Source organism: Pan troglodytes, chromosome 4 (genome assembly GCF_028858775.2).
Source record: "Pan troglodytes isolate AG18354 chromosome 4, NHGRI_mPanTro3-v2.0_pri, whole genome shotgun sequence".
Classification (NCBI taxonomy): domain Eukaryota; kingdom Metazoa; phylum Chordata; class Mammalia; order Primates; family Hominidae; genus Pan; species Pan troglodytes.
This window is the reverse complement of record NC_072402.2, coordinates 28839540-28866992: the sequence shown is the minus strand read 5'-3', so window position 1 is coordinate 28866992 and position 27453 is coordinate 28839540. Positions and strand designations below refer to the sequence as shown.

Sequence of the window (27453 nt, the reverse complement as noted above, 5' to 3'; positions counted from 1 at the left end):
CTGCAACCTCCACTTCCCGGGTTCAAGCGATTCTTCTGCCTCAGCTTCCCGAGTAGCAGGGACTACAGGCGAGTGCCACCACGCCCAGCTAATTTTTATATTTTTTAGTAGAGATGGGGTTTCACTATGTTGGCCAGGATGGTCTTGATTTCTTGACCTCGTGATCCTTCCTCCTCGGCCTCCCAAAGTGCTGGGATTACAGGCGTGAGCCACCACGCCTGGCAATGAATGGTACCTTTTAATTAATTTTTGTGGAAATGGTATTATCTTCTTAGTGCACAGGGCCCTTGAGAGAGTACAGTGGAATAAAAGTTTAAATATAATAGGAGAAAAATTGTGTTATGCTTTGAATGCTATGGTAATGGCTTGTGCATAGCATTGTAGTGTAGATATGTGGAATTGTAATGCAATTCTCTTCTTAACTTTTTATTTAAAAACTTTTTTTTAAGATTTCAGTCAGTCTCTTTTTCTTTTTCTTTTTCTTTTTTTTTTTTTTGAGACAAAGTCTCGCTCTGTCGCCTAGGCTGGAGTGCAATGGCGCGATCTTGGCTCACTGCAACCCTTCACCTCCCAGGTTCAAGCGATTCTTCTGTCTCAGCCTCCTGAGTAGCTGGGATCATAGGCGCACACCACCATGCCCAGCTAATTTTTGTATTTTTAATAGAGATGGGATTTCGCCATGTTGGCCAGGCTGCTCTCGAACTCCTGACCCTAGGTAATCTGCCTGCCTCAGCCTCCCAGAGTGCTGGGATTACAGGTCTGAGCCACCATGCCCGGCTAGTCGGTCTCTTTTTCTCCTTTCCCACTCTAACCAGTTATCTAGATTGTTCTATTCTACCTCCGAAATAGATCTAACATCTTTCTTTTATTATTATTATTTTGTGATGGAGTTTCGCTCTGTAGCCGAGGCTGGAGTGCAGTGGCATGATCTTGGCTCACTGAAACCTCCACCTCCCGCTTCAAGCAATTCTCATGCCTCAGCCTCCCGAGTAGCTGGGATTACAGGCGCGTGCCACCACCCCTGGCTAATTTTTGTATTTTTTTAGTAGAGTCAGGGTTTCACATGTTGGCAAGGCTGGTCTCGAATGCCTGACCTCAAGTGATCCACTCGCATTTGGCCTCCCAAAAGGATCTAACATTTCTTTTTTATTTCCTTTACTTTGATTCACACCCTCATTTTCTCTTTCTTCTCCTATTAGAGTGGTCTGTTACTTTTTTCCCTTTTACTGATCTCTTCCTCAGCCAATTGATAACTCTTTATTATTGGCTTTCAAAATGTTTAACTTCAACCCAAGTAAAAATTAAGAAATTCCTGATACATTATGACACAGAGCTTATGTGTATATTTAAATTAAAAAAAAAAAAAACTGCAAAGGTTTAATGAAAAATAACCTTTTAAATTACCACTTGTGATATAATTCTATTTTCATTTTAATTCTGTTATACTCTACTTAAAAATTACTGGTAGAAAGCAACTAAATTGAATTTGAAACTCCCAGCAGTTTGAAAAATTGCTTTATTTTACTTTCAGTAGACAAATTTTATACTTTCTTAAAATCCTTTTGTGGATCTATTGTTTACAGAGTAGTGGCCTTCAGATATAATTTTGACCATGACTCACTAAAAGAAATAGATTTTACACCTGTGACCCAGTATACACATATGCATAAACGTATACACACACACACTCACATATATATACCATATATATACACCATATACATATACACCATATATAAGGAACACCATATATATATACATACCATATATATACACCATATATATACACCATGTATATATACCATATATACACACCATATATATACCATATATACACACCATATATACCATATATATACACCATATATACCATATATATACACCATATATATACCATATATACACACACCATATATACCCCATGTATATACACACCATATATACACACCATATATATACACACCATATATACGCACCGTATATATATGCACCATACATATACACACCGTATATGTACACCATATATATATACACACCGTATATGTACACCATATATATACACACCGAATATATACACCATATGTATACACCATATATATACATCATATATATACACATATATATACACACCGTATATATACACCATATATATACACACCGTATATATACACACCATATATACACACCGTATATATACACACCATATATATACACCGTATATATACACACCATATACACACCGTATATATACACACCATATACACACCATATATATACCATATATACACACCATATATATACCATATATACACACACCATATATACACCATATATACACACCATATATACACCATATATACACACACAATATATACACCATATATACACACCATATATATACACACCATATATATACACCATATATATACACACCATATATATACACACCATATATATACCCACCATATATACCATATATACACACCATATATATACACCATACATACACACCATATATATACACCATACATATACACGCCATATATATACACCATACATATACACGCCATAGATATACCATATATATACACGCCATAGATATACACCATATATATACACGCCATAGATATACACCATATATATACACGCCATAGATATACACCATATATGTACACACCATAGATATATACCATATATGTACACGCCATATATATACCATATATGTACACGCCATATATGTACACACCATATATGTATACCATATATATACACACCATATATACACACCATATATATACACACCATATATACACACCATATATATACCATATATATACACACCATATATATACCATATATATACACCATATATATACCATATATATACACACCATATATATACCATATATAGACACACCATATATATATATACCATATATAGACACACCATATATATACCATATATACACACCATATATATACCATATATATACACACCATATATATATACCATATATATACACACCATATATATACCATATATATACACACCATATATATATACCATATATATACACACCATATATATATACCATATATATACACTCCATATATATATACCAGAAGCAATTTTATGCCTCTCCATTTACTATTTCTTCTGTTGGGACACGTTTCTCCCTACCTTGATTATATGACAGACTTTCATTTATTCTTCTGAATACAGCTGGGACATTCTTGAAGTTGATGTAATATGACAGAAAATAAAGATTCCTTCTCAAACAGTGGCAGCAGTGATGTCATCAAACCAACTTGGAAAGAATTGTTTTCTCAGAGAATTAAACCACACGAAATCAATTAAATCAGTGTGCAATGAATTACACAAGTTTTCTGGTTAGAAAGACCTGACAGTACCTGCTTGGTAATACTGGCTTATTTAAATAATAGGGATTATAGCAAACGATGTGGTCATAATGGACTCATGTAAAATGGAGCCTTATTAAGGGTTAGCTTGTCAGGTGTCATCTAAGTTCAAGTGAGTGGGCTTTTTTTAGCCCAAGGATGGAACCTGTTTCTGGTGGAGTTATTCTTGTTATTATGTAAATGTTTTTATTGGATATGGGCTTTTTTTTGGGTCCAGATTGCATGTTCAACTTTACCCCAAGTATTTGTGTTGGAAAATTTGAAATTTGCAGAAAAGTTGCAAGAATACTGAGCAACTTTATATTTTGTCACATTTTAGTTTGTCCCTTTCTCTTTATACACACATGTATATATTACTTTTGCTGAACTGTTTAAAAGTAAGTTGCAGAGATCTTGTTCTTTTCCACTGAAATACTTTATCATGTATTTCCCAAGAATAAGGACAATAGCCTACAAAACCAAATATAATGAATTTAACATTAATATATTATTCATATATCGTCAGTTATTCCTATAGTGTCGTTTATATTTGTCTGTTTTAATGAACTGCATTTAATTGTTATGTCTTTTTTGTCTCCTTTAATCTAGAACAGTCCTTTTTGCTTTTTATTTCTTTTGTAACATTAACATTTTTGAAGAGTTTAGGATAGTTCTGCAGAATGTGTCTCAATTTGTATTTGATTGTTTTCTCATAGTTAGACTTAGATTAACCATTACTGGCAGAGATATGCCATAGGTCATGAGTTCTCAGTACATAAGGGCACATGACGTCAATTATCCTGTTGATGATGTACCTAAGTTTGGACTTGGTTAAGGTGGGTTCCACCAGATTTTGCTATTATGAAAAATACCTTTCCCTTTATAATTAATAAATAATAAGTACCCATTGGTTTTAATAGCCGTTGATTATTTTTACCTGAATCATTTATTTTCTTGTAATGATACTGTAAAATGGTGGTTTTTCCCTCTATTTGTAATTTCGTTGAAATTTATTAGTTGGCAATCTTCATTAGGGAATCTTAGGATTACAGTTTGGCTTCCCACTTAGTAGGCTTGTAGGGGAGATTAGGCTGGGCAGAGATACATGCAGGCATGCATGTATTTTATTTTATTATTATTATTTTTTGAGACAAGGTCTTGCTTTGTTTCTCAGGTTGGAGTGCAGTGGTGTAATCACTGTTCACTGCAGCCTCAACCTCCCAGGTTCAAGCGGTCTTCCCACCTCAGCCTTCCTATTAACTAAGACTACAGATGCATGCCACCATGCCCAGCTAATGCTTTATTTTTTGTATAGACAGGTTCTCACCAATTTCCCAGGCTCGTCTTGAACTCTTGGACTTGAGTGATCCTCCCTCCTTGGCCTCCCAAAGTGCTGGGATCACAGGCATGAGCCACCGTGCCTGGCTTAATTTTGTTGTTGTTGTTAATAGATAAATTGTCCTTGTGGTTTCTATATTAGTCACTTTCGAGCTTTGTTAGAATGGATCAACAACCTTATATCCCATCAACTCTTAATAGTTGACTCACTTGAGTTTAAGTTATATATCCTGGAGCAGTCATCTTGACTTTTGCTATTTAATGATGTTTCTTGACAGTTAGCAGGTTATATAGCTTGTTCTGGGTGAAACCCTTCTGCCTTGCATCTTTACCCATTTGTATTCCATTTTTACAGTGATTTATTTCAAGGCAATGAGGACAAGGAGGATGCAAAATCAAAAAAGGCATTGGATTTAATGGTTAAAGGTGGTGTATAAGGGACAGGAATGCAGTTTGAGTAAAATGGTGAATACTTCTAGATAGGCACAAAAATTTTATTTCCCCTAGTTCACTTTTTAAAAATTAATAAACTTTATTTTTTTAGAGCAGTTTTAGCTTTATGGCAAAATTGAGGGGAAAGTAGAGTTCCCATATTCCATCCACTCTTTTTCCCACTGTTGACATCCAGCACACTGGCACATTTGTTTCCAGTGATGAACTTACATTAGCATATTATTGTCACCCAGTGTTCATAGTTTACATTAGGGTTTATTCTTGGCATTGTACATTCTATAGGTTTTCACAAATGTTTAATGACATGTATCCCACATTGTGGTGTCATACAAAATAGTTTCATTGCCTAAAAATCCTGTTTATTTTGTCTGTTCATTCTTCCTTCCCCCTTAGCCCCTGTCAGTCACTAATCTTTTTACTGTCTCCATAGTTTTACCTTCTCCAGGATGTTGTATAGATGGAATTGTACAGTATGTAGCCTTTTCACATTGGCTTCTTTCACTAAATAACATGCATTTAGGTTTCATTCTTTCTTTCCATGGTTTGATAGCTAATTTCTTTTTTTGTCTGAATGCACCATAATTTATCCAGTCAGCTAGTGGTTGTTTGTGGATTTTGGCAATTATTAATAAAGGTGCTTATAAACATTTGTATGCAGGTTTTTTTGTGGCCAGAAGTTTTCAATTTATTGGGATAAATAACAAGAAGCCTGATTGCTGGATAGTATAGTAAAAGTATGTTTTGGAAGAAACTGCCAAACTGTCTTCCATAGTGGCTGCACCATTTTGCATTCCCACCTGTAGTGAGTGAGAGTTCCTGTTGCTCTACATTCTTGTCAGCATTTGATATTGCCAGATTTTTGGATTTTGGCCATTGTAAAAGGTGTATAGTGATATCTTGTTTGAATATGCTGTTTTCTAATCACATATGATGATATATAATGGTTTGGCTATGTGACTCCTCTAGATCTGTAGTTATGGCCAGGGTGGTGACTCATACCTATAATCCCAGCACTTTGGGAGGCTGAGGTGGGAGGATTGCTTGAGGCCAGGAGTTTGAGACCAGCTTGGCCAACATGAGACTGCGACTCTGTCTCTACAAAAAGAAAAAATTAGCCAGGTGGTGGTCAGCACACCTGTGGTTCCAGCTACTCAGGAGACCGAGTGGGGAGGATCACTTAAGCCTGAGAGGTCAAGGCTGCAGTGAGCTATGATTGTGCCACGGCACTCCAACCTGGGCAACAGGGTGAGACCCTGTCTCCTAAATAAATAAATAAATAAATCTCATGTTGAAATGTAATTCCTAATGTTGGAGGTGGGACCTGGTGAGAGGGGTTTGGGTCATGGGGGAGGATCCCTCATGGCTTGCTGCCATCTTCCTGATATTGAGTTTGTTTTCACGAGGTCTGGTTGTTGTAAAGTGTGGCACCTTGCCCACTGCTCACTCTTGCTCTGCTTTCACCAAACATCATGTGATATGTTTGTTCCTGCTTTGCCTTCCACCATGAGTAAAAGCTCCCTGAGCCTACCCAGAAGCTGAGCAGATGCTGACACCATGCTTCCTACACAGCCTGCAGAACCATGAGCCAGTTAAACCACTTATAAATTACCCAGGCTCAGGTATTTCTTTATAGCCATGCAAGAATGGTCTAATGCATATGATATTGAACATCTTTTCATGTGTTTATTTGCCATCTTTATATCTTCTTTGGTGAGATGTCTGTTCAGGTCTTTTGCCCATTTTAAAATCAGGTTTGTTTTCTTAATTGTTGTGAAGAGTTCTTTGTATATTTTTGGATAACAGTCCTTTACCAGATGTGTCTTTTGAAAATATTTTTCTCCCAGTCTATGGTTTGTCTTTTCATTTTCTTGACAGTTGCTTTTTGCAGAGCAGAAGTTTTTAATTTTAATGAAATCCAGCTTACTCGTTTTTTCTTTCATGGATTGTGACTTTTGTGTCTGAGAAGGTTAGCCAAGGTCATTAGATTTTCTTTTTTGTTATTGTCTAGGAGTTTTATAGTTTTGCATTTTAATTTCGGTCCGTGATCCATTTTGAGTTAAATTTTGTGAAGGCTGTAAGGTGAGTGTTTACATTCTTTTTTTTTTTTTTTTTTTGTCATGTGGCTGTCTAGTTGTGCCAGCACTGTTTGTTAAAAAGTCTGTCTTTGATCCATACCTTTGCTCTTTTTTCAAAGATCAATTGATTATATTTATTTGGGTCTGTTTCTGGGTTTCCTGTTCTGTTCCATTGATTTATTTGTCCTTTTCTGAAATACCACACTATCTTGGTTACTATAGCATTATAATAAGTCTAGTAGTGTCAATCCCTCCGACTTTTTCTTTCAATGTTATGTTGGCTATTCTAGGTCTTTTACCTCTCCATAAAAACTTTAGAATCCGTTTGTTGATATCCACAAAATAATTGCTGGGATATTGATTGGAATTGTGCCAAATCTGTACATCAAGTTGGGAAGAACAGACATGTTGATATTGAGTCTTATTCATGAACTTGGAGTATCTCTGCATTTATTTAGTTCTTTGTTATCTTCCATCATAGTTTTGTAGTTTTTCTTTTATAGATCCTGTACATATTTTGTTAGAATTATACCTAAGTATTTCATTTTTTGGTTGCTAATGTACATGGTAATGTGTTTTAAGTTTCTTTTGTACAAACAGGAAAGCCAGTGGCTTTCCTTGTATTCTGCAACCTTGCTTGTTAGTTCCATGAGGTTTTTTGTCAGTTCTTTAGAATTTTCTACCTAGACAATCCTGTCATCTGAGAACAAAGACAGTATTATTTCTTCTTTTCCAATCAGTATACCTTTTTCCTTTTTCTGTTTTACTGCATTAGCTAGGACTTTGAGTATGATTTTGAAAAACAGTGGTAAGAGGAGGCATCCTTGCATTTTTCCCCATCTTGGTGGGAAAGCTTTGACATTCTCACCATTAAGTATGGTGTTAGCTGTAGATTTTTTGGTAGATTTTTTTTTTTCTTTTTTTATCAAGTTGAGGAAGTTCCCTTCTATTCCTAATTTGCTCAGCGTTTTAGTCATGATTGGGTATTGGATACCGTCAAATGGATTTTCTGCATCTATTAATATGATCATGTGATTTTTCTTCACCCTGATGTGATTGATTACATTGATTTTTAAAAATGTTGAGCCAGTCTTGGTAAATACTGCTTGATCATGGTATGTAAGTACATTGTTGGATTTAATTTGCTAATATTTGGTTGAGGATGTTCGCATCTATGTTCATAAGAGATTGGTCTGTAGTTTTCTTTTCTTGTAATGTCTTTGTCTGGTTTTGGTATTAGGTTAGTATTGTCCTCACAGAATGACTTAGGAAGTAACTGCTATGTCTCTGAAAGAGACTGTAGAGAATTGGTATTCTTTTCTTTATATGTTTATTAGAATTCACCAGTGAACCCATCTGGATTTGGTTCCCTCTGTTTCTGAAAGTTAGTTATTGATTCAATTTTTTTAATAGATGTAGGTCTATTCAAGATTTTTTTTTCTACTTCTGTGAGTTTTGGCAGATTATGTTTTTTAAGTAGTTGCTCCATTTCATTTAGCTTTGCAAATTTGTGGGCGTAGATTTATTTACAATGTTAGTTTATTATCTTTTTAATGACTTTGGGGTCAGTAGCGATTAGTAAAGATCTTCTCTTTCAGTTCTGATATTAGTAATTTGTCTTCTGTCTTTTTTTGTAAGTCTGGCTAGAGGCTTATCAGTTTTATTGATCTTTTCAGAAAAGTTACTTTTGGGTTTGTTAATTTACTCTATTGATTTCCTGTTATCAATTTCATTGATTTTTGCTGTAATTTCTATATTTCTCTTTATCTGCTTACTTTGGAGTTAATTTGCTTTTCTTTCTTGCTTTCTATGATGAAGTTTAGATTATTATTATATACAAATTTTATTTAAGAGACAGGGTCTCACTATGTGGCTCAAGCTGGAGTGCAGTGGCTGTTCCCAGGTGCAATCCCACTACTGATCTGTGTTTTGACCTGCTCTGTTTCCAACCTGGGTGGTTCACCCCTCCTTAGGCAACCTGGTGGTGTCCTGTTCCCAGGGGTGTTGATACCAAACTAATCGTGGAGGTTTACTGGGCATAATGTACTACAGTCCAGAACTTCTGGATTCTATCCATTTTTCTGCCTTCACCTCCCAGGTAACTGGGACTACAAGTGTGTGCCAGTGCTCCTAGCTGAAGCTCTGATTACTGATTTTTTATCTTTCTTACATGTGCATTCAAACTATAAGTTTTCCTCCAAGCACTGCTTTTGCCGCATCCCAGAAGTGTTAAATTGTATTTTCATTTTAATTTAAAGTATTTTAAAATTGCTCTTCACATTTCTCTTTGATGAATGTGTTTATTCAGAAGTACTTTGGAATTTTCCTATGTTTTGTTATTTATTTCTAGTTTAATTCTGTGGTCTGATAGTAGACATTATATGATTTCTATACTTATAAATTTGTTAAGGTGTGTTATTACCCAGAATGTGGTCTATGTTGGTAAATATTTCATTCGAGCTTGGAGAGAATGTGCAGTCTGCTGTTGTTAGATGAAGTAGTCTATAGATGTCAGTTATATCCAGTTGATTGAACGTGCTGCTGAGTTAAACTATATCTTTACTGATTTATTGCTGGCTGGATCTGCCCATTCCTGATAGAGCCATGTTGAAATCTCAACTCTAATAGTGCATTTATGTATTTCCTCTTGAAGTTCTGGTTTTTTTTAATTTTTACTCTTCATTGTTAGGCATATATATATTAAGGATCATTGGGTCTTCTTGAGGTATTGATCCCTTTATCATTACTTAATGCCTCTCTTTATCCCTGGTAACTTTCCATGCTCTGAAGCTGGCTCCATCTGAAATTAATATAGCTGCTCCCACTTTCTTCTGATTAGCGTTAGCGTGGTGTATCTTTCTCCATCCCTTTGCTTTTAATCTGTATGTGTTTTTATATTTAAAATGAGTTTCTTGTTCATATAGTAGGATCTTGTTTTTTGGTCTACTTTGACAGTGTCTTTTAACTGGTATATTAGACTTGATGTTTAAAGTGGTTATTGATATAGTTAAATTAATATTCACCATATTTCTTACGATTTTCTATTTGTTGCCCTGTTTCTTTGTAACTTTTTGTTATGCACTTTTTCTGTCTTTTGTGATTTAATTATTTTATATGATTTCATTTTTCTCTCATTTTTGAGCACATCAGTTATATATATATATTTATTTTATTTTATTTATTTATTTATTTATTTTTTTGAGACATTGTATCACCCAGGCTGGAGTACAGTGGCGTGATGTTGTCTCACTGCTCCATCTCCCTGGCTCAAGTGATCCTCCCACCTCAGCCTCTTAAGTAGCTGGAACGATAGATCCACACCACCATGCCTGGCTAGTTACTGTTTGTGCTTTTTTTTGTAGAGATAGGGTTTTGCCATGTTGCCCAGGTCGGTCTCAAATTCCTGGGCTAAAGCAGTCCACTCACCTTGGCCTCCCAAAGTGCTGGGATTATAGGCATGAGCACCACGCCTGTCCTCTAGTTTTGGTTTTTTTTTTTTTTTTTTGAGATGGAGTCTTGCTCTGTCATCCAGGCTGGAATGCAGTGTTACCATCTCTGCTCACAGCAACCTCCACCTTCCATATTCAAGCAGTTCTCCTGCCTCAGCCTCCGGGGTAGCTGGGATTACAGGCGTGCGCCACCACGCCCAGCTAATTTTTGTGTTTTTAGTAGAGATGGGGTTTTGCCATGTTGGCCAGGCTGGTCTTGAATTCCTGACCTCAAGTGATCTGCCTGCCTTGGCCTCCCAAAGTGTTGGGATTACAGGTGTGAGCCACTACACCCAGCCTTTTTTTTCTTCTTTTTTTTCCTAACTTAAGTGTTTGCCCTGGAGCTTGCAATATACATTTACAGTTTTCCAAGCACATTGTCAAATAGTACTGTATTGCTTCATGGGTTGTGTAAGTACTTTATAATAACAAAATATTCCTGTTTCCTTGCTTCTGTCCTTTTCTATCTTGTCATTCATTTCACTTATACATAGGCATACGCAAGCAGATACATCATTGCTATTATTTTGAACTGTTACCTTTTAGCTGAATTAAAAATAAGAAAAATAAAAGTTTTTATTTTGCCTTCACTTGTTCTCTCATGTTCTTCCTGAGTTTCTGACCTATATCATTATCCTCTTTCATGAAATTATTTTAATGTGTCTTGCAAGGCAGGTCTACTGGCAACACAAGTCTTCAATTTTTGTTTGTCTGAGAATGTCTTTATGTTTCTTTCACTCTAGAAGGATAGTTTCACATGGTATAAATTTTTAGGTTCATGTTTTTTTTCTCTCAACACTTTAGTATTTCATTCTTCTCTCCTGTTTGCATTGTTTCTAAGGAGAAGCTGGTCTTCTGTAGGCAAGGTGTTTTTTGCCTCTGGTTTCTTTCAAGATTTTTTTCTTTGCTTTTGATTTTCTGAAGCTTGAATATGATATGCTTAGATTTTTAAAAATTATTTTTAGGTTTTTAGGGGCCTCAGTCTTAATGTTATCTGAGTTTTATGGATCTGTGGTTTGGTGTCTGATATGAACTTGGAAATTCTTAGTCATTATTGTTTCCTTGTGTTACCAGTGTATTTAAGTTACACCTTTTTTAGTTTCCTACAGTTCTTGAATGTTCTACTCTTTCTTTTTCCTCTTTTTTTTCTTTGCTTTTCAGTTTTGGAAGTAGTTTCTGTTGTTAGACCCTTAAGCTCAGAGATGCTTTCCTTAGCTATGTTCAGTCTACTAATGAAGCCATTAAAGACATTCTTCATTTCTGTTACGTTGCTTTTGATTTCTAACATTTCTTTTTATCCTTTCTTAGAATTTCCATTTCTCTGCTTACATTGTCTATGTATTTGCATATTGTCTACCTTTTTTCATAAAGCACCTAGCATATTAATCATAGTTTTAAAAAATTCCCAGTCTGGTAACTCCAGAATTCCTGACATGTCTGTTTTTGATGCTTGCTCTGTCTCTTCAAGCTGTTTTTTGCCTTTTATTATGTCTTGTAATTTTTTATTGAAAGGTATACATGATGTACTAGGTAAAAGGAACTGCTGCAAATAGGCCTTTAGTGATGTAGTTATAAGGGAGGCATTGTGTAGTCCTAGTATTAGGTCCCAGTTTTTTGGTGAACCTGTGCTCCTGGACTGTGAACGTAACCATTGTTTCTCAGTCCCCCACCCTTATCCCTGTCACCTTTAGGTGGGACAGAATGGCTAGAAAGGGCTGGAATTTGGTATTTCCCTTCCCTCTTGTGAAAGGCTGAAGTGAACTGGAGTTGTTCACAGTACTTCTTTACCCACAGGTAGGTTAGGCTCTGGTAAATTAGTTTCTGTTCAAGGCAGGCCTTGTTAAGAACTGATTGCTCTGGCATATTTCAAAATTGTTCTTTTTTCCTTCCCCCTACCAGAAGCACAAAGGGATTTTTCTCTGATATTTACTGTAAGGGCATAGTAGAGCTCCTGGAGGTAAAATTCACAAGAGTGTCAGGGCCTCACATGACTGGATCCTCCTGGAGTTTTTAATTGTCATTTGTTGGCACTGAGTCTCCAGCAATTTGTCATTATAGTTGAGGCTTTCTTACCCTGGCACTGGTTCCCAAGGAAGTTTCTGCTTGTGGGTTTCTGCTCTGATGACTTGAGATTTTTCTCTATCTGCCTACCTGTCTCTCAATTTTGGGGAACAGTGGTTTGCCCTGTGACCTCACTTCTCTGAAGGATCTAACTACAGCTATTGGTTTTTCAGTTTGCTTAGCTTTTTACTTGTTAGGATGGAGTGGTGACTTTTAATCTTCTTACATGTAAAGAAGGAACAGGAGGCTGGGCACGGTGGCTCACACCTGTAATCCCAGCACTTTGGGAGGCTGAGGCGGGTGGATCACGAGGTCAGGAGATCGAGACCATCCTGGCTAACATGGTGAAACCCTGTCTCTACTAAAAATACAAAAAATTAGCCGGGCATGGTGGCGGGTGCCTGTAGTCCCAGCTACTCGGGAGGCTGAGGCAGGAGAATGGTGTGAGCCAGGGAGGCGGAGCTTGCAGTGAGCCTAGATCGTACATGCCACTGCACTCCAGCCTGGACGACAGAGCGAGACTCCGGATCAAAAAAAAAAAAAAAAAAAAGAAGAAGAAACAGGAAGGAACAGGAAACTGACAGACAGCAGCTTAAAGCCTGTTTAAAGGTTACAAGTTTTAAAGGGGTTAAACAGAGATTGGTTTGTGGGAATTTGGAGGCTACATCCTTTCAGAGAATGAGTAGTTAGAGGGGATAGCAAATTAAAGGGAGTAGTTTTTTCGGAATAGCAAAAGATAATATTTGATAATGTTTTTTATTCTTAATAGTAAATATTTAGCTATTTTATAAATCAATCATTGAAGTTGGATTTTTTGTTTTTACCCTAGTGTATTTGAAAGTAAATGATGCTTTATTTTCAGTATTTGCTGATGTATTTAATCAAAACCTAGAGAATTGAGATAGACATTGTATCAGAAGAAAGCAGTTTTGAACAAAGAGAGCGAATTACTAGCCAGTTAACAAGTGTCAGCTGTTTTATAAGCATGGCATAACACTTCCTAAATTGTGCACTGCATTGTTCAGTTAAAGGAATTGGCGTTCTGTGACTTTTTGACAGTTAAATAATTTGAGAACTTCTGCATTTTGGGCCTGTGCTCTTGGAAATCCAGAATGTACATTAACTTATTTATGCCTAGTGTTCCATTAATGGAACGCTAAGCGTCTGGGAGTTCTTTATATCCTACTGCTCAAGGTCATCGCCAAGGTCTGATTTTTCACCTTCAAAAAATTGCAACCTTAGACATAAATACAGGAGTCCTATGAGTCATTAATATACTAAACAAACTTTCTTGTTTAACTCTGCTTTTTCTAAACTTACATGCTTAGTGATCATTCTTTGCAGGGCGTGTTTTGAGAAACATAGTAATAGCAAGTAGTTAAGTTTCTATCTACCTGGTGCTCACAGTGGGAGTAGTATAGAGGAAGAACCCAAGTTTAGCCTTTGGAAAACCTGAGTTTGTGGTTTTTGATGCTTTTAGTGAATCACTATATTGGAAAAGTTAATTTAAGTTCCTCATGATTGTTTCCTTTTGTAAAATATAGTAACATTTCTCCATTTCTAATTCACAGTGATGCAGATGTTTTATAGTTACCAAAAAGGCTATAATAAAGTACTTACATATAAGGTTTGTATATGGTTCTTTTTTCTTTTTTATTGTCTATATGTAAGGTACACAACATAATGTTTTGATATGCATATATGTAGTGAAGTAATTACTACAGTCAAGTAAATTAACATATCCCGCATCTCCCATAGTTAACCGTTTGTGTGTGTGTGTGTGTGTGTGTGTGTGTGTTAAGAGTGCCTAAAAAATATGGAATGCTTCACAAATTTGCATGTCATCCTTGAGCAGGGGTCATGTTGATCTTTTCTCTATTATCATCCCAATTTTTAGTATATGTGCTGCAGAAGTGAGTACTGTATATGGTTCTTACAAAGAAGGGGAACGTTTGACACCTGCTTTCTGGTGGTAGGTGTGATGTTGATGTGAATTGTTCCAGGAGTCAGAAACCTATATAGATGTTGAAAGAATAAATCAGTATGCAAGGGAATGGTGTGTTAACATTATGTAGAGGTAACAGTGCTAAGGAGTTATACTATTTTCTTATAATTTTTTTCCTTTGGACACTATAATATGTGGTGAAGAGATGACCAATAAAACAAGAATAATAGATATTTAGTGTTGCTTATTAAGAGTTAAGTGGAGGGCTGGGTGCAGTTGGCTCATGCCTGTAATCCCAGCACTTTGAGGGGCCAAAGGAGAGAGGATTGCATGAGCCCAGGAGTTAGAGACCAAACCGAGCAACATAGGGAGACCCTGTCTCTACAAAAAATAAAAATAAAAAGTTTAGCAGGGCATGATGGTGGCACACTTGTGGTCCCAGCTACTTGGGAGGCTGGGGTAGGAAGTTCACGTGAGCCCAAGTGGTTGAGCTTGCAGTGAGTTCTGATCTTGCCACTGCACTCTTACTCGCTTGGATGACCAAGCGAGATATGTCTCATAAGCTGGGCAGGGTGGCCTCTGCGTGTAATCCTAGCTACTTGGGAGGCTGAGGTGGGAGAACTGCTTGAGACCAGGAGTTTGAGACCGCCCTTAACAACCTAACAAGACCCTGTCTCAAAAAAATATTAAAATAAAAAGAGTTAGATGGATTACAAGAAAGCTTCCCTAGCTGGTAAGTTTATCCTGCTTACTAATGACAGAAATATAGTTGAAACATGATAGAATAAAGTTTTGGATGAAATCTTATGCAATTATTTATAAGGTAATATCTACAATTTAATTATTTTGTTGTAAGGATGTTAAAATGAGTTTTAGAATAATGCATACTATTAGAAGAGCTTTTTATATGAAAAGAAAATATTCAGATTTTTTGTTATTGAAAAAGTTTAAAAGATGATTATATGATTAAAATTTACATAGTTAACGAACAGAGAAAATGAAAAATGGTGACAAAATCCTGAGAGGTATAAAACTACATATGCCAAAGAGCCAGATGCATGAATTTCTGTCCTGTCTCTGACCTTAGTGGGCATGAGGCATTAGTCACGGAAAGGCAGAAAAGATGAGGCAGGGCTAGGTCCTGGCTGTGAGTCACCCATCAGCTGTTAGTACCAACCACTTAGTCTTAGGCTGCTGAACGGGACATAAGTGAATTTTCAAGTTACCACTGTTGTGGCCTCTACAAACATTTGGCAGTATTGGGGGGTTAAGGGAGATTAAGTCCAAGATAATATAACAGATGAGGGAGAGGGTAACAGCTGGACAACACATTGTTATAAAGTGTTTAGTGTAGATATAATTTTGACTGTCTAATGTTTTATTTATGTATATGTATAATTACATATACTATATATGCACATACTAATTTTAAAGCATGCTCCCTTTAGTGTTGAAATGAAAGTTTTAGTATAGAGTTTTTCTGTATTTAGAATTACTTTTTTTCCCTTGGGTATACTTTTTCTTGAAGTATAACACATATAAAGCATAGTATCTTCAGTGTTCAGCACAATGAATTTTAACAAGTGGATGTACCTGTGTAATCCATACTTAAAGAACCCCAGAATATTATCAGCATCTTAGATGTCTTTTTGTGCCTACTTTCTGCCTAATACACACACCACCTCTTCCTGAAAAACAAAATTCTAACTTCTTGTATCCTAGATTATTTCTGACTTTTTGAGTTTTATATTATAAAATTGAATCATATACAGGTTGAGTTTCCCTTAATGCTTAGGACCAAAAGTGTTTCAGATTTCGTATTTTTGGGGGCCTTTATTTGCATTATACCAGTTGAGCATCCTTAATCTGAAATCCAAATATTCCAATGAGCATTTCCTTTGTGTGTCATGGTGGTCCTCAAAGTTTCAGATTTTGGAGCATTTTGGATTTCAATTTTCAGATTAGGGATACTCAACCTTTAATATCTATTCTTTTGTGTGTTACTTTGTTATGTTTATGAGATTTATTCATGTTGTTGCATGTGACACTATTTCACTCATCTCCATTGCTTGTGTTACATTGTGACTATACCAGCAGTATATTATCCTTTTCTACTAGTGATGGACATGACATTTAGGGTGTGTCTAGTTTGACTATTACAGATAGCATTGCTATGAATTTTCTGATAATGACTTTTGATGAACATGTATAGACATTTATGTTATACACCTAGGATTAGAATTGCTGGGTCATAGGATGTTCATATAATAAGCCTGGTAGGTATTGCTGAATAGTTTTGCAAAGTGTTTGTACCCATTTAAATTCTGAGTAGCAACATGTGAGAATTTCAGTTGCTCTACATTCTTGTGAACATTTAGTATTGTTTACCCTTTTCATTGTAGTGATGTAGGTGGGTTGGTGGTATAATAGCTCTTGTGGTTTTAATTTTTATTTTCTTGATGCGATGACTAATGGAAGTGTGTATCTTTTCATATGTTTATTGGTCATTTCTATAACCTCTTCCATGAAGAGGTTATAGTTCAAGTCTTCAAGTCTTCTGTCCAGTTTTCTATTGGTTTTTCTTTTTTTGTATTTATTTCTGGTTATTCTCTGTCTTGGCTATGAGTCTTTTGATGAGTATATATCTTATAGAAATCTTCAATTTTGCACTGTTGTTTTTTTAACAGAAGTTAATTTTATCAGTTTTTTCTCTCTTTGTGGTCGAAGTGTAACACACATAAAGCATAGTATTCTATATATTATAGTATACTATACTAAAGCATAGTATTCTAAGTGTTCAACGCAATGAGTTTTAACAAGTGGATGTACCTATGTAATCCATACTTAAAGAACCCCAGAATATTATCAGCATCCTAGATATCTTTTTGGGCCTGCTTTCTGCCTAATACGCACACCACCTCTTCCCGAATAAACAGAATTCTAACTTCTCACATCCCAGATTATTTCTGACTTTTTCAGCTTTATATAATAACATTGAATCATAAATAGGTTGAGGTTTTTTGAGTCATGTTTAAGAAATCTTTGCATGCTCCAAGGAGATGAACGTATTTGCCTGTGTTTTTTTCTAGATGCATTATTATCTTTTTCTTTTAGACGTACATATGGAATTGATTTTTGTGAATGGAGCAAGGAAGAGGTCAAGATTCATTTAAAAACAATGTCCATATCTAGTTGACCCATTTCCATCAAGTAAAGAGCTCATATTTTTCATACATGTGTGAGTTTGTTACATCTCACTTCTGTCCCATTAGTCTACTTGTCTATCTTTACATTAATTCTCAATGTATAATAGCACGACTAATTGTTCTTCAGTAGGACCTGTCTCTTTTTCACTAGTGAAATTGATACTTTGTGACCTTTTTCATTTGTTCGGTCTTCCTCCAGTCTACCAATTTTGTTAATCTTTCCAAGAACTAATTTTTCATTTTTTTTCCTGAAGTCTTATGTTGTACCTTTGCTTTTGATTTCATTAATTGTGTCCTTTTTTTTTTTTTTTTCTGTCTTCGGGTTTAACTTTTTGTCTTTTCTAATTTCTTGAGGTAGATACTTAAATAATTCTTCTCAGTCTTCTTTTTTAATATAAGCATTTAAGGTTACAGATTTCCCTCCAAGCATAACTTCAGCTACATGTCACAAATTGTTATATGACCTGTCTGCATTTGATTTCTTCACTAGCATATTGTGAAGACATATTTCCAAATAAATGTCAACTTTTACAGTTTTTCTAGGGGTTAGTAATTTTTTGATTTAGTTCCCTTGAGAGAACATACTCTGAATGAATTCAGTCATTTGAAATGAGGCTCGTGTTTTGATTCAGCATATGGTTTCAGATTAATGTTCTATGTTCACTTGAAAGGTGTATATATATATATATATAATTCATAATTCTAGATATGCATACACCAATTTCTAATGAATTGATTACTGTATTATTACGAAATGTCTGTATCTTTGATACTTCTTGTCTTTTTTTTTTTTTTTTTTTTTTTTGAGGCAGAGTTTTGCTCTTGTCGCCCAAGCTGGAGGCGCGATCTCGGCTCACTGCAAACTGCACCTCCTGGGTTCAAGTGATTCTCCTGCCTCAGCCCCCCGAGTAGCTGGGACCACAGGCGCCCACCACCACACCTGGCTAATTTTGGTATTTTTAGTAGAGACAGAGTTTCACCATGTTGACCATAGCTGGTGTCAAACTCCTGACCTCTGGTGATCCTCCTGCCTCAGCCTCCCAAAGTTTTGGGATTACAGGCGTGAGCCACTGCGCCCAGCTGATACTTCTTGTCTTAAAATCTAGTTTGTCTGACATCAGTTTTCTTTTGATTAGTGCTAGTGCGGTAAAGCATTTTGTATTCTTCTACTTTCAACATTTCTGTATTCTTATATTTAAGATACATCTCTTATAAGTTGGTTTTATTGTTTCATATAGCCTGACATCTTAGTCTCTTAGTGATTGTCCTAAAGATTACAACATGTATCATTGACTTATTACAGTCTACTGAAAATATTTACTTTTACTATTTCCCTAACAATGCTAGGAACTTAGAACATCTGAACTTCACTTATCCTTCTGCTTTTTGCATTATTGCTCTGCATGTTTATTATACACTTTTTTTTTTTTTTTTTTTTGACATGGAGTCTCACTCTGTTGCCCAGGCCGGAGTACAGTGCTACAATCTTGGCTCACTGCAACCTCCGACTCCTGAGTTCATGCAGTTCTCCTGCCTCAGCCTCCCAAGTGGCTGGGATTACAGGTGTGTGCCCCCATACCCAGCTAATTTTTGTGTTTTTAGTAGAGATGAGGTTTCACCATGTTGGGGAGGCTGGTCTTGAACTCTTGACCTCAAGTGATCCACCCGCATCTGCCTCCCAAAGTGCTGGGATTGTAGGCATTAGCCATCGTGCTGGCCTATTGTACACATTTTAATATTCATTAGATATTACTGCTTTGTACAGTCAGTGTTTGTTTACACATGTATTTACTCTTTATGATGCTCTTCACTTTATGCTGCATTTCCATTCTTTCCTGTAGGTTAGGAACTTTTTAACTTTTTTTTTTGGCCTATGTAACTTCTTTTAGTCCTTTTTTTTGGTAAACGTCAGTTGTCAAATATACTTTGCATTTATCTGAAAATGTACTTGTTTTTGTTTTTGAAGGGTATTGTTTCTGTGCATTAGATTCTAGATTCACAGTTACTTTCTTTCAGAAATTTGAAGACATTCCATTCTCTCTGCTTTCCAGTATTTTTGTTGCAAAGTTGGCAAAAATTTTTTATCTGTTTCTTTGAATATAATGTCTTTCTGTTTTGACTACTTTTAAGATTTAGTTTTGCCAAAGAACGAAACTGGAGGCATCATGCTACCCAACTTCAAGCTATACCACAGAGCTCCTGTAACCAAAATAACATAGTACTGGTACAAGAACAGAGACATACACCGATGGAATGGAATAGAGAACCTAGAAATAAGACCTCACACCTACAACTATCTGATTTTTGACAAACTTGACAAAAACAAGCAATGGGGAAAGGACCATTAAATGGTGCTGGGATAACTGGCTAGCCATATGCAGGTTGATTGAAACTAGACCCTTTCCTTACACCATATGCAAAAATTAAGATGAAATAAAACTAAAATATAACACCCCATACTATAAAAACCCTGGAAGACAACATAGGCAGTACCATTCAGGACATAGGCCTGGGCAAAGTTTCATGAGGAAGATGGCAAAAGCAATTGCAACAAAAGCAAAAATTGGCAAATGGGATCCAGTTAAATGAAAGAGCTTCTGCACAGCAAAAGTAACTATCAACAGAGTAAACAGACAACCCACAGAATGGGAGAAAATTTTTGCAAACTACGTATCTGACAGAGGTCTAATATCCAGCATCTAGAAGAACTTAAAACACATTTACGAGGAAAAGAATCCATTAAAATGTGGGCAAAGGACATGAAGAGACATGTTTCAAAAGAAGACGTACTTGTGGGCAAGAATCAGATGAAATAAAGCTCAACATCACTGATCATTAGAGAGATGTAAATCAAAGCCACAATGACACCAGTCAGCATGGGTGTTATTAAGAAGTCAGAAAATCACAGATGCTGGCGAGGTTGTGGAGAAAAAGGAATGCTTATACGCGGTTGGTGGGAGTGTAAATTAGTTCAACTGTTGTGGAAGACTGTGTGGAAATTCCTCAAAGACCTAAAGATAGAAATACCATTCAACCCATAAATCTCATTAGTGGGTATATATATATAACCAAAGGAATATAAATCACTCTATTATAAAGACACATGCACATGTATGTTCATTGCAGCACTCTTCACGGTAGCAGAGACATGGAATCAGCCTAAATGCCTGTCAATAATAGACTGGATAAAGAAAATGTGGTACATATATACCATGGAATACTGTGCAGCCATTAAAAAGAACAAGATTATGTCCTTTGCAGGGACATGGATGAAGGTGGAAGCCATTATCCTCAGCAAAGTAATGCAGGAAGAGAAAAGTCAAATACTGCATGCTGTCACTTATAAGTGGGAGCTGAATGATCTGAACACATAGAGGGGAACAACACACACTGGGGCCTAATTGAGGGTGGAGGGTGGGAGGAGGGAGAGGATCAGGAAAAATGACTAATAGGTACCAGGCTTAATACCTGGGTGATGAAATGATCTGTACAATAGACTCCCATGACACACATTTACTTATGTAACAATCCTGCACATGTACCCCTGAACTTAAAAGTTGAAAAAAAAAAATTCAGTCTTGCCTTTGGTTTTTAGCATTTTTACTATGATATGCCTAGATGTGGCCTTTTTTTTAAGAAAAAAAGAAAAATCTTGCTGGGGTATATAGAATGCTTGAATCTTTGCCTTAACATTTTTCATTGAGTTTGGAAGATTCTTGACCATTTTTTCTTCATACTTTGCTTTTGTTCTATTCTCTATTGCCTCCTTTCTGGTACTGTACATGAATGTCTACGTACCCCCCGCCACCTCCCCTTTTTTTGAGACAGGGTCTCCCTCTGTCACCCAGACTGGAGTGCAATGGTACGATCATAGCTTACTGCATACTTGAACTCCTGGGCTCAAGCAGTCCTCCTGCCTCAGCCTCCTGAGTAGCTGGGGACTATAGGTGTGCGTCACTGTGTGCAGCGTATTTGTTTTAGAAAACCTTTTTTGTAGAGTTGGGGGTCTTGCTTTGTTGTCCAGGCTGGTATTGAACTCCTGGCTTCAAGGATCCTCCCTCATCAGCCTCCTGAAGTGTTGGGATAACAGGTGTGAGCCACTTTGCCCAGCCCGTTAGTCATTTTTTAAAAAACGATGTCCCATTCATCTTTTGTATTCTTTTCTGTGTTTTCTTTTTTTCTGCATTACGGTTTGACAGGTATAACTTTTCTGTATTTTCTGTCCTTGTTTTGTTTTTATGCTCTAGTAAGTGTATTTTCTATGAAACTTTTCAGATTATTAGCTTCTTAAAAATATGCCTAATCTGAGGCAGGAGAATGGCGTGAACCCGGGAGGCGGAGCTTGCAGTGAGCCGAGATCGTGCCACTGCACTCCAGCCTGGGCAACAGAGAGAAACTCTGTCTCAAAACAACAACAACAACAACAAACTGCCTAATCTGCTGTTAATATTATATTTAGCTCTTAATTTTACAAATTTGATTACTTTTTAAATATTCAAATTTTATCATTAAATTCCATCTTTATTTTGTGTTTTCCTGTATTTTCTTGAATAACTGTTACAGCCTTCTGTCTATAATTTTAAAATTTATTCCCCTTTGGGTCTGAAATTGATAATTTGTGACTTTTTCTTCTTTGATCAGTCTTAACAAAATGTTGACTTTAATAGTCTCTCCAAGAACCAACTTTTGTTTTTTTCCTGAAGTTTTATATCTTTGTTTCATTTATTTACTTGTTTGTCTTCTTGTATACTCTCTCGGCGTGCGTTACATTTTAATTAAATGCCAGACATTGTGTTTGACAATTTTATAGGTTATCTGAATGATCATTTGCTGTAGAGGATGGACGGCTTAGCCACTCCTGTGTTAGGCAGATAGAATGCAGTTAGATCACCTTAATCACAAAACTTTTGAATACTGCAGTTTGCTATGCAGTCTTTACTTAGCTTCTTATCTGTGTAGCTTCACAATTCAGTAGATATCGCTGGAGGGAAATAGTTAAGCCTGTGGTTCAGTTCTCTGTTTCTTTTTTATGACCAGAATCCTGGCCCTTCAAGTCTCTTAATATTTGTCTCACCAGCTTTGTGAGACTGTTGAAAGTTCTGCTGGATTGTTTTCCTCCTGAGAATTCATGCAAAAGACCCAGACAGAAGACCTGGGTCTTTTGCATGAATTCTCAGCCTCTTGCTTTGTGACCACAATATGCAAATAAATAGTTTGAGAGAAAAAGTGGCAGAGTGGCTGCTGAATGGCACCTTCTTTAGGATTCTACTTTTTTTGAAATGTTGGTTCCTTAAGTTCTGATTGCCTCCATATTGAGCTCTTGGATGATTTAAACAGACTGATCTTTTTATTTTTTATTTTTTGTGTTTTATTTGTCTTTTCTAGCAGTTCTTGATTGGAGATTATTCTGCTGCAAGTAATGTGACAAGTATTATAACTATCATTAAAAAACAAAATAGTGAACAATATAGGAAAAAGTCTTTACTCCCTCATACCTCCCTAATCTCACTGTTCTTGGTAGTAACCATTGCTGTTGTGTATATATATGTATAATGTACATGCATTTGTATAACACATAAGTATACGTTTACCTATGTGTAACATACAGTAATGTTAGCATAATGACATTTTGGTCAGTCTTATAGGATTATAATGCCATATTTTTATTGTGTCTTTTCTGTATTTAGATATGTTTAGATACACAAATACCACTGTGTGAAAATTGCCTATAGTATTCAGTATAGCAATATGCTGTACAGGTTGGTAGCCTAGAAACAATATGCTATACCATGTGTAGTAGGCCATGGCAGTTAGATTTGTGTATGTATACTTTATGATGTCTGCACAATGATGAAATTGCCTGAAGATAAATTTCTTAGAATGTATCCCTGTCATTAAGCAATGCATAAGATTAAGTTTTCTAATAGGCAATGTATATTTTCACAGAGGGGAAAAAATACAACATATTAAAAAAGGTACTCTTTAATTAAAAAGATCCCTTTCTGCCACTGGCTCTCAGTTTCCCAGTTAGACTTTCTAGGGTCAATACCAATTCTGTATATATTGGTTTATTTAAGGGATGACATTTTTAGAACCTGTCTTATCCCAGGCACTATTTTAGGTGGTTAGGATACATGAATAAACAGATTAGGATGACTGTTGCTCTGTAGGTTATATTTTGCAGAGAGGAGACATACAATAAATATGATACATACATAAATAGTATAGAATTCTAGAAGGTAGTAAGTGCTATGGCAAAAAGAAAAAAGCAATCAGACAGGATAGTAGGGCACTGGAGAGGATAAGTTGCCATTTTAAATAGGGTAGTCAGTATAGGACTCATTGAGTGACATTTTTGTGCAAAGACTTGAAGATAAGTATATGGTAATACACACAGTGTGTTTGTGTACTTCTGAATGTTTAAACTGCCTTGCTCTTTTAAGTAACCACATAGTTTTCTATTGGATGTACATAATTTATTTACTCTTTAGTGATTAAGTTTTATCTAGTCTTACGATACTGTAAACAGCCACAGTGATGATCCTTTCTTGTGTTATGTGAGCACACGCACATCTTGTATTTTGCCTGCTTTCATATATTTTGTACTGTCAAATCTCAGTCTTTGTATATTTCTTTGATTTTTGGTTTTTGTTTTGGCTTTTAAGCAAAGATTATCATATATCAGTATTTTATATATAAACCTATAGTTTTTATAGTATTAAAAAAATACTTGTTTAACATTTAATTTGGCATGGTTTGGGATTCTAAGTTGATAACTTTCCAAGCATCTAACTGAATGTTGTATCAGTATTTGTTGAATATTTTTTGTGATATGCTTTCTATTACACATTAAATTTTTATATGTGATAAGATCCTTTTTTAGGATTTATGTGTATGTGCTAGTTGAAAGCTCTTCTACTTGTTGGGTGACTTGGAGGCAGGGCTTTACCAGGAAAAAGAAGAAAGAGAGGTAATATAATGTTTTGACTACAGGAAAGACTTCTGTTGTTGGTTGGGGCAAGTAATGTCAAGCAGTTTGTTGCTTTTGAAGATCAATTGACTGCTTTGAGGTTGATTTCTTTGTGAATAACTTTAAGTTATATGTAAGACATTCCTAAATTTCTGAAATTGTGTTAAAGATGAGGATCATAGCAAACTATCAAGAAGAAAATAAGGAATTTTAAAAAAGAATTCCATAGATGTGTGATTCATCTAAAGAAAAATTACTAATCAAAAGAGACTAGAATTTATCATCAAAATATTTGCAAGCAAAGGAAAATGCAAAGCTAGTAAGTTAAATCTGAAATATGTCAATAGAATATGAGAGTTGAATTAAGAAATTATTTAGAAATAACTTATTTCCTGAGTTATTTTTTGCAATAGAGTTGATCTTACTTAAAAACAATGGCCACCAAAAATTTACAACTAATGGAGTCTGAGTAGGCTTTGCATAAAGAAGTAGGAAGGAATTAAAATTTTGGTAACAATATTTGTGATGGTCTTGTTTTTCATGTAAGCGCTGACAGACTTAGTTAAGATTGTTCAAGAAAGTGGTTGGAATGGCTTTCCTGGTATTGATAGTCTCTTCTAGTCTGCTTTCACTAGAGTTCCAAACCATGGGGTTCCCTGAGGCCCTTTCAAGAAGTCTGTAAAGTCAAATAATTTTCATAATACTAATGCATTATTTGCCATTTTCAGTTTCTTGACATTTGCACTATGGTACAAAGCAAAAACTTCTGATGCCTTAGTATAAATTAATGTAGTAATTGCATTAATGTACCAAATAATTCATTATCAAGTAATTTATGCATCAAACTATACTAGTAATTGTTGTATTCTTTGCTGCCACATAGCTGCAGAAAAAAATAAAGCCAGTTCCAGTTAAGAATGTCTTTGATAGAACAGTAAAAATTATTAATTTTATTAAGTTGCAGTCCTTGAGTATATGTCCTTTTAGTATTTTGTGGGTTGAAATGGAAAGAACACATAATACTATATTCTGACGTGCAATGTCTTGAGAAAAAATAGTTATGCGATTATTGAGTCGATATCTGAACTAGCCACTTCTTTTATGACACATTAGTTTTACTTTGAAAAATAGCTGACAAACTATGGTTATTTAGATTTCAGTATATGGCAGACATTTTCTTGAAAAAGAACAAAGTGAGCCTGTCACTTCAAGGAAAAAAACTGGCAGTATCTGGTGCTTTCAGGCGATATTTAAATTTTCAAGCAAAAATTAGAATTTTGGAGGCTTTGTATCTACAACTGTGACTTTGAGGGTTTCCCAAATACTTAATGACTTTCCTGATGAGATTGATGGTTGTCAGAAGTCTCTGAGACCAACCTCAGGTTCAGTGATTTTCTAGAAGGACTAACAGAACATGGCAAAACTGTTATACTCACAGTAATAATAGTTTGTTATAGCAAAAGGCTACAGTTTAAAATCAGCAATTGAAAAAGGTGCATAGGGCAGAGTCCAGCAGAGATTAGATGCAAGCTTCCAGTTGCCCTCTCCCAGGGGAGTCATAGGGACAGTGCTTAACTGCCGCTCACAGCAGCAGTATGTGACAACACGTGTCAAGTATTGCCAACCAGGAGAACTCACCTGAGTCTTGGTGTCCAGGGATTTTTTGGGTATCTTTCATGAAGGTCTAAAGTGCCCACGTCGCTGACTTTAGTAACTCCATCTGTTTGACTCCAGAGGTCAGACTGATACTGCATGGACCAAGGCCCCTACCGTAAATTACATTGTTAGCATAATCTGTATGGTGTGGCTGAAGGCTTTCAGTAAACAAAGGCACTCTTATTAAGCAGGATATTTCAAGGGCCTTGGGTGGGCAAGGGCCAAACCTTCCTTTGGAATATCCAAGGTGTGGACAACCTAGCCCTACTGGGTTATTAATCCTTTACTGCATACTGGTGATATATAAGGAATGTAATGTTTTGATAATGTAAATGAAATGTGTTAATATCTGGAAGATCTGCAGAGCTCAGTGAAGCAGTATTTTTCAGATGATCACTGCATGATGCAACCTATGATATGCATCAGTAAATGATAGACCAGTGGATTTTAATGGAATAGAATACAAATGTTATACATGTGGTCAGATTCTACATTTCATCTAACTTATATGTAACTTTAGTAAGTAATAGTCTTCATATACTATGAATCAAAGCAATATAGAGCAACATTGAATGCAGAAACAGATAAGGAAATCTGTCTTCTGTTAAGTTAGATAGTAAACATTTGTACAAAAATGTAAATTGGTGCTGCTCTTCTCATAAATTTTTTTTGGAGAATATATTTTACGTGAAGAATATGTTATCTGTATTAACAGTTACTCCATTATGTGTTATTTTTAAATTAATTTCTAAACACTTAAGATTTTCTGAGTTCTAATTTCTAATACAGTAAATATTGACAGTTATAACCTACAAAAACAGAAGTTCTTTAGGGGCCAGCAATTTTTTAAACATCTGAACGG

At 35.8% G+C, this 27453-nt stretch overlaps 1 protein-coding gene, 1 long non-coding RNA gene and 1 other non-coding gene across 10 annotated transcripts in view; 2 read left to right on the top strand and 1 right to left on the bottom strand.

Annotated features, from left to right (window-relative positions):
• Positions 1-27453, top strand: part of RASA1 (RAS p21 protein activator 1) — a 124763-nt gene that overhangs the window by 17436 nt on the left and 79874 nt on the right. The window lies entirely within an intron of this gene.
• Positions 14625-14735, bottom strand: LOC112209294 (U6 spliceosomal RNA). The gene has a single exon (XR_002944043.1). It is a non-coding gene; the product is annotated as a U6 spliceosomal RNA (small nuclear RNA).
• Positions 19413-21598, top strand: LOC134810065 (uncharacterized). Its single transcript, XR_010157181.1, has 2 exons — positions 19413-19528; positions 20096-21598. It is a non-coding gene; the product is annotated as an uncharacterized LOC134810065 (long non-coding RNA).